At 34.4% G+C, this 9,434-nt stretch overlaps 1 pseudogene; it reads right to left on the minus strand.

Annotated features, from left to right (window-relative positions):
• Positions 1–8,417: 8,417 nt before the first annotated feature.
• On the minus strand, positions 8,418–8,545 carry LOC114006349 (uncharacterized; annotated as a pseudogene).
• Between the last annotated feature and the right edge of the window lie 889 nt (positions 8,546–9,434).

The raw sequence follows: 9,434 nt of genomic DNA on the forward strand, positions 1-9,434 counted from the left end.
CCCTAGTTAAATTAAAAAAAAATATTAATTAAGATGATGATGGTGAGCAAAATTAAATAAAATAATTCTAAAAATTAGGACAGCACATTTGACTTAAGACGTCAGATCCCAACTACATGTTCTAGACAAAATTATGTCCCTCAGTATGTGTATGATTCTGTCCCTAAAATGTGTGACTATGTTAATTTATATGAAAAAAGGACTAAGCTGATGTGATTAAATTAAAGGTTTTTTGAATGAGGAATTTATTTGGGATTATCTAAGAGGGTCTAATATAATATAATAAGTAAGAATGTGGCTCTGAGTAAGTAAAAACAGTGTGATGACAGAAGCAATCAGAGAAGCTGAAAGACTCAACACTGCTTCTTCTTTTCTTTTTTTTTTTCTAAGTTTTTTTTTTTTTTTTCCATATGGCACTTGCAGTCACCATAGCCAAACAGAAAAAGTGAGAAAGAAAGTGAATAATTACCCCCCAAGAAAGATGGCCATACCTCAATCCCTTCTTCATTCTCTTCCTGGGTGTTTTGGCACACATGCACATGTACCACACATATTATTAAAGCTACTTGTTCCAAGACTTGAACTGTAGTTGGCCATGTGGGAGTCCAGTGACATACCACCGTGGTGTCTATTGGCCCTGACACTACGAGCTTTGGAACCAGGCGCTGAGCAATGTAAGCAACTTCTAGAAGCTAGAAAAACCAAGAAAATAGATTCTTCTCTGCAGCTTACCACAAAACATATCCTTGCCGATCCATTTTATTAGATTATAAATTGGTTTCTTTTAATCCATTGAGTTTACACTAATATATTATAGTGGCAATAGAAAATAAGTACTCTACAGAATACATATATTCTTTTTAACTATTCATGAAACATTTTTCAGAACTATCCACTGATTTGCAGCTATTTTTTAAAACATTTATTCAAAATTTTTAAAATTTACATTTAATCAGTTTATCTTTACAGTATATGACATGATTTTTCCTGGCAGGAATATGGTGCATATTAGTCAAGTCAAAGCTATTACCATATACACTATTATGAACAGATTAATTTGCATTTTTGTGTCTATTAAATGTTTTTTCCCCCAATACCCTCTCTCCCATACTGTCTCTAGTATCTGTAGTTGGCCTCCAATTACACCTTCCAGTATTTCAGCTTCCACCATGTAGTGCAGACATTTCAATATTTTAACTTATTCATTATGTGTTCTCTGATCAGAGTAGGAATAAATTAAATTACTGTACAACAGTGAAGGGGCCAGCAGATAGCATGGTGTTTGGGGGCACTAGACTCTCACATATGGTTGATCTCGATTCAGGTCCTGGACCTGGAGGCTTGCTTTATCACTTGCCCCCTATCTCTCTCTCTCTCTCTCTTTCACTCTGTCCTTCTCTGGTCAAATTAAAAAAAAAATATATATAAATAAATGAATAAATAAAGTTAAATGAAATAACTCTTTAAGAAAACCTTCCACAGTGAAATAAATATTAGTCACAATAAACTGACATATTTGAAATTTAGGAAATGTCCTATATAATTAATGTATCAAAGAAGAAATTAAAATGGAGATTAGGACATCTTTTGAACTTGGAACAACTCTATGACCTGGTGGTTAAGAGAGCAGGATCACACATTACCACCACGTGGTTTAAATCCTGGCACTGGGGCTGGAAAAGCATGCCAAGTAAATGCACGTGCCTGAGCCAAATCCTGACACAGTGGAGAAATGAAGGAGCAGGGATTGTGGCACAAGTTTGCCCCCATTAAAGGATGCATTGTCCCTCTCCATTTCTCTCTGTCCCTTTGCCACTCTCTTTAGAAAACTAAAAGATAAATAAGTCATAATGTAATATATTAAAATTGTGGGCAAATAGGTGAAAACATACAAAAGATCAAATTAATAGATAAATATTTAAACAAAAAGACTAGAAGTCAATAATCCAGTGTTCCTCCTAAGAAGCTAGGAAAAATTGTCTCTAAAAAGTTAAACAAAAGAATAAAAAAAAGAAATGATAAATATAAGAAAAATAAAAATTTAAAAATAAATGCTTAATAGAAGAAAGTAATAAAGATAAAATTTGGTTCTTTGAATAGAATAATAAAGTTAATTAATGTCTAGAGTTATATACAGGACAAAGAGAAAACAAAAAATAACAAAAATCTTCAAGAGGTTATTATTCCATGTACTGGAAATATTATTTAATAGATTATGGGAAATCATAATTCCAAATTAATAAACTAAAGGGGAAAATATCATTATATTAATAAAATGAAAAAGGTATTTGATGAAATTTTGTCACATTCATGACAAAAACATGTAACATCTAATGATGACAATGAATCTTAGAAAGAAGTATGTAAAAATTTAACACTAAATATCACACTTAATTTTAAACTATCAGGTTGTTGGAAAGCTTATGACGTATTATTTTCTGTTATCAAAGGTCATTTATTTTTATAAAGAATGACAATCAATCTATGATATATACTGCCCATTTTGTTTGATAACCTTTTGCCATCTTTCAGTGAGCTTCATAATTCCTGTCTTTATTAGCGAAAAACTGAACATGGTGCTGATTTACAGCCTCATACGAATCGAATGTTATACCATGCAAGGAGTTTTCAAGAGAGCAAGACAAGTGGAAGTCTCATGGTGCAAGATCAGGTGAGTATGGTGGGTGTGGCAGCACATCCCATCCATGGCCCAGTAATTTTTGATTGGTTATCAAACTTGTGTGGGCTTAAATTGCTGTGATGGAATAGAACTCCTGTATGATTAATGAGCTCTGGATGTTTCTGGATGACTGATTCCTTCCAACTCTCTAGTTGCCAACAGTACACATTAAAATTGATTGGTTCCCTGGAAGGAGGTTGAAAAACACGACACGTAAAATCCCACCAAACCAAGAGCATAACCTTCTGATGAATGTCTGCTTTCAATGTCTGAGGCGAATCATCATGCTGGGACCAAGACCATTTGCTCACCAGTGTTGTAATAAAATACACGTCTCATCACATTATCAGTTGATTCAAAAAAGGATCACTTTCTTCATTTTAATGAGCATATCACAAATGCTTATATGTGCTGATATATGAACTTTTTGAGTTCATGAAGAACCCAAATATCGAGATTGCTTACATACCTCAGCTTCTTTAGGTAGTCGTGAACATTTGAATGATAAATACTCAATGTTCCTGCAAGTTCGTGTGTTGTATAACGTGGGTTTGACTCAATCAATGCCCTTATTTTGTCATCATTAACCTCACTGAGTCCCCCCTGACAGAGGTGCATCATCGAGATCAAAATTACCAGCATGAAATTTTGTGAACCATTCTTGGAACTGACATTCTTGTAGAGCATTGCCATTGTAAACTATACGCTAGTTTTCACAACTTGACATGTCCTCTTTATCAAAGTAAAATGGTAAAATAGGGTGAAAATGCAGAGTTTGGTCTCATATCTTCAACTTGTTATAAAATCTTCACAATTCAACCAAATCACTTAATTTTTTTAGAATGAAGCTAGAACTGTCAGCTGGCAAATGACAGAGCAAAAATATAGATGCTAATAACTCTAGTACTTCCAAAAATGACCTAGCATAATCTTTTGCAGAAATGCATCAAGACTTTTCTGATAGCTCAATATTAACAATAGTTTCTTTGTTAGCAGAAATGAGACCAAAGTGAGCTTAAATTCTGTTCACTAGGACTCCTGGATATGTCAGCCAGTTCAATAAAATATTACAAGATGTTAAGCACTTAAACGAAAAGATACAACCGTCATCAAGTGCATACAATACGAATGTGTATAAATTACAGTAGAATCTACAGATAGCCTTTACACTTTACGAGTGTACTAAGGAGGTACCTGGTATGTCATATATACAATTATATCCCTATGTATTCCCACAAAATGTTCAATGTTTTTGATAGCATCCAAAATGGACAGTAAATCTAATAAAAGATATGTAAAAATCCTCACAAATACTACTGAAAAAAAAATTAAGAGATCTGAATGTACTTTGCTCAAGGACTGGAAGACTAAATAATAAAAATAAGTCAATTTTCCCAAATTTGGTCTATAGAATGAGTTGAATTCTCATCAACTTTCTATCACTATTTTGAGAAGTTAACAAGTTGATTTAAAAATGCGCATGTAATAAAGGACCATAAATATCATGGATAATATATCTTTTAATTGCCAGAGGACACATGTACTCACCAGCGAGAGAGAAAGAGAAACGTGCTCATGTTGGCGTTTATGCTGTAATTTCTCCTCTCCACATCTTCATACCATTGGGATTTGGAGCATGCACAGGCACACCTGACTTATGTGCTCCTCAATCTGGGTGATGGGCACACTGCAATCCCTTCCCTTCCTTTCTTCTCTTGGGATTTTGGGCACATACATATAGGCACCAGGCCTGAGTTTCAAGCTGCCAGGTCCAGGACTCAAACTACGGTTGTGTAATTTTATGACTCTAACAACAAAAGCAGTATGGTTTCAAATTTTTTTTTTTTTTTTTTAGAGTGCAGACACTCAATATATATTAAGTGGGGAAATACAATGCCTCTCCTTCATAGCATGGCTTGCTTCATTCAACAGTAAGTCTTCCATATTCATCCACTTCCTTTCAAAAGCCAGGGTTTTGTTGTTTTTTTATGGATGAGTAGTATTCCATTGAGTATATGTGCCACAGTTTTTCTAACCATTCATCAGTTCGTGGGCATTTAGGTAGTTTCCATGACTTAGCAATCGTGAAAAGTGCCTCAATAAACATTGATGTGCAAGCACTTTTTCGATTAAGTATTCTGTCCTTCGGGTAGATACCAAGGAGTGTTAAATTTCCACTCATTTGATATCTATTATTTTAGTTTGCTTTTTTTTTGTCACCATTACTTGATTTTTCTCCTTCTTTTTGCCCTTTTACCTATAAGTTCTTTAAATATTTGCTGTTTAAGTTTCCAACTTAGAGAAATTTAGTATTTTTTAAAAATGTGTTATAATTTAATTTATTCATATCAGAATGCAATCTATCTAATACAGATTATATGATGTGTTTATATAAGTTCCATGTGGGCTCAAGAAGAACCTTATTTTATCATTTTGATGGAATGTTCTAATAACATACCTTAGATAGAGCTTATTATTTTGCTGTTCATATCTTTTATTTCCTTACTAATGCTCTATTTTAACAAGAAATTGTTATAGGAGGTAAGTCTAATTATTGATTTCTCTGCTTCTTTTTTATTTATTTTTAATTAATTAATTAATTTTTATATATATTCAATGACATTGTTTAGCTTATGAGTAAATATGGTAATTTTGATTTATATATTTTGAGGTATTTATGTATCAATGCATAGAATCTTTACAACTATGGTTAATGCCATGTATTTATCCCTTACATTTCTTTTGTGTTTAAACTATAGCTTAAGTTATGTTCCTTATATATGCATTCATTTCTGAATATATGAATATATATAATATTCATCTCTCAACTAACTTAGTCATGGTATACTGGGCTTTATAGTCACTTCGTTTTCTCTGTACTTTTACATCATTACTGCCACCAGACTATTAGTGAGTATGAGATAACATCAGTTTTAAGATATGTCATAATTTCAGAGATGTTAAAATGCGGTAATTATGGGGACCAGCAGATGGCATAGTGGTTACATTGCTGGACTCCCAGAGTTGACCGCGGTTCAAGTCCTGGACCTGAAGGCTTGAAATTCATGCTGGGTGCAGATGTGTGCATGCTCAAAATCCCAAGTCGAGATTGGAGGGGAAGGAATTGTGGCTTGGTCATGCCTCTTAGGGACGATTTCTCGCTTTCTGTCTCTGCCTCTCTCTGTCTTTCTGGCGAGTACACACGCCCTACAGCAAAAAACTCTCAAAAAAAAAAAATTGCAGCTATGTGTCTTTGGGCTGCTGTAACAAAATACCATAAATTAGGTAGCATATAAACAACAGAAATTTATTTCTCCAGCTCTGGAAACTGGAAAGTCAAGATAAAAAATTACAGATTTTGTGTCTGATGAAGGTTAAGTTTTCTCTTCAGAGATAATTGCTCTGTCCTCACATGGTGAAAGGATGGAAGTACCTTTCCTGGGCTCTTTTTTAAGGACACTAATCCCATTTAGGAGGGCTTATCATTCCTGACCTAATTACCTCTCAAAGGCCACACCTCCAAATGTTATCATCTTAAGAGTAAGCATTGCAATACATGAATTTGAAATCTCATGAACATCATAGTATGGTAACTCAATTATCTGAGGTTTTAGGAAGTGTTTATGTGTTGTTTCTTTCCTGAAATATATTCACTAATGATAATATGCATTTTATATAGGCATATTTGGTAGTACTAAAATTTGTACAAAAGTAATGAAAGGTTTTTATTCTTGGAATCCAGAGTAGTCTAATTTAAGATACTGTCCTTCAGCATAAAAAGCATTGGCTGGCATTAAGAAAATTGTGTCCCCTCTAAATTAATACTTTTAATTAAGATAAGTATATACAAATATTAGGAACATAACATAATCATTATTGTTGACTAAATTGTTGACAGTATGTAATAGAAAGTCCACCCAATATTGTATATACCAATTACATTTTCTGCATCAAACTGTCATAAATGAAATGGATGAACATGTGTACTCTTTTCTTTTTTAAATTTGCCAGAAGGCATGCACACTCATGAGTGAGAGAGAGAAGGAGTGAGGGAGAACACTCTCCAAAGGGCATAGTCCCACTGCAATCCCTTTTCCTCCATTTCTCCATCCTATCAGGATTTGGGGCATGCACACACACACACACTCACGCTGGGTGTGTTTTTCCAATCATTAGGTCCAGGACTTGAACTGCAAAGTTGGCCTTGTGGGATCTGGATCCTGTAGCCACCATACCATATGTATAGTTATATGATTGCACAACTAAGTGGAAATAGCAAAGATCATTAAACGGTACCCTCCAAAATTTGTAATAACACTGTATCATGAAACTTTGTAGTTTCTTTTTCTGCTTTCAATAATAATTTCTGTATTAATTCCAACTAAATTAAATGCCCCATCAATGGCTTTCATATTCAGTACACAAATTTGTTACATTGGAACATTAAACTGGTGAGGAAAGTATTGCTCATGATCACACTACATGATGTGGCTAGTAAAACTAATATCAGAATCATGAGGTTTAATGATTACTTTTCATTTAGAGTCATAGTCTTTTTTTAAAAAAAGAGATAATCCTATAAAATGATTTTAAGTCCTTTTTTTCAATCAGATTCATTGAGACACATTTTACACATGACAAATACAACCATTTTAAGTAGAAAACTTTTCCCATGAGCTTCAGTAAAGTGATATGCTTCTGAAATTTTGATCAACTGGAACATAGTTATCAGCCTCAAAGATGTCACTGCACTGTGCTTGCAGTAAATTCTTCCCAATATCATATGTGCCAAAGGTGTCTTCTCTCATTATTGATTAGTGTTTTTTGCTCTGTTTGTTTGTTTTTGTTACTGTTTTTGTTTTTTTGTATTCTGAAGTATGCGATTACTGAAACTGTAAAGCATACAAATATTCTTCTGCGCTTGACACCATCTGCTAAGGGTGGTTTTTTGAGATTCATCTATTGTGGTGCTTATATCAGTAGCCCATTCTTTTATTGCCCAGACTTATTTTTCTCTTGATAGCCATTTGAGTCATTTCAAGTATGAGGTTGTTCAAAATAAAACTATTATGATATTTATAGTCAAGCATTTCTATGGATATTGGTTTTCATTTCTCTAGGCAAATTAAAAAGTCGAAGTTCTGGGACAGATCGTAAGTACATGTTTAATCTATTAAAAGCTGTCAAGTTTTTTCCAGACTGGTTTGTATAATTTTGTTTTACCACCGGCTTTATACTAGAGCACCAGGTGATCTCTGATTATTCTGCATAGTCTCTGGTAGTCAAGTAAAACCCACAATGCATTAAAAAATTATAAGCTACCTCTATTGTTATCATAATTGTCTTGAGCATTAGTCAGATGGATAGTGTACTAAAAATCTTAACATTAGTATTTGGAGACTTGTGGTATTACAAATACCTTTTGCAAATACTTTTATTTCTTTTCTCCTTTTGTTTACTTTAAATAAGCAACCTTCCCTGACTGCGTCATAAAATGAGAATAGTGGAAGTCTTTTAGTCCTCTTTCCTTTGGTCCTCCTCTTAGTCACATGTGCAGTGCTCAAATTATGGAATACAGTTTAAAGATATATCATTTAATCTAGGAATCTAAAATAGCTGTGTTCATTTCTATTTGGTTCATCCTCCAGTTCATACTAAGTATCTTATTTCTTTTTTTCTTTTTTTTTCCCTTCTCTCCTCTAGGTTATGTTGCCTACCCCATGCAATCAACTTATGCACTAATCTAGAAATACATAAATAATTTAATAAACTCTACAGTCTTTTAATCAAATATTCTATTTTAATTAGCAATAATCGCGCCTCGGATAAACCTCATTGGCTACGATACTGCCACTGCGCAAAGCTAAAAATATTCTATTTTAAAAAAAAAATTTCCTTGTTTAATTAATTTAGAATGCAGCTTACAAATGAGGGTCCTTGTGTATAAAGATCTATTATAAAAACTAAATCTTTTTAAAAGTAACATTGTCTTTCTGGGTAATTTTGGTTTTAAAAGGATAAATTAATTTCAATACATCTTAAGAGTTGTTTTCTTGGGAACCAGCAGATAGCGTAATGGCTATGTCGCTGGACTCCCACATAGTCTACTGCGGTTCGCATCCCGGACCTGGAAGCTTAAAACTCACACCAGGCACGTGTGCGTGCGTGCCCAAGATCCCGAGAGGAGAATGGAGGAGAAGGGATTGCAGCGTGACCATCCCCCCTGGGGGGTGATTTCTCGCTTTCTGTCTCTATGTCTCTCTCTGCCTGTCTGGTGAGCGCACGCACCCTATAGTGAAAACCTCTCCAAAAAAAAAAAAAAGAGTTGTTTTCTTACATATGCTTTTGTTAGTCCTGAGGTAAAATGTAAAATTTCATTCTTTTACTTTTGGTTTATCATTTCTAGAGTTCTATACCCTTCACATTCATGCACTTAATGGATTGGAATATTCCTTAAAGCCATTTTAGGTAGATTTAGTTTTGTATAATTGTGCTTGTGTGTTAGTGGACCTTGGTCCAGTGACCTGTTGTGTTTTGTTTTGTTTTGTTTTGTTTTGTTTTTTGAGAGATTTTCACTGTAGGGCGCGTGCGCACGCCAGACAGACAGAGAGAGACATAGAGACAGAAAGCGAGAAATCACCCCCCAGGGGGGATGGTCACGCTGCAATCCCTTCTCCTCCATTCTCCTCTCGGGATCTTGGGCACGCACGCACACGCGCCCGGCGTGAGTTTCAAGCCACCGGGTCCGGGACAC

This window comes from Tupaia chinensis, unplaced genomic scaffold (genome assembly GCF_000334495.1).
Source record: "Tupaia chinensis unplaced genomic scaffold, TupChi_1.0 Scaffold147253_2, whole genome shotgun sequence".
NCBI classification, from domain to species: Eukaryota; Metazoa; Chordata; class Mammalia; order Scandentia; family Tupaiidae; genus Tupaia; species Tupaia belangeri.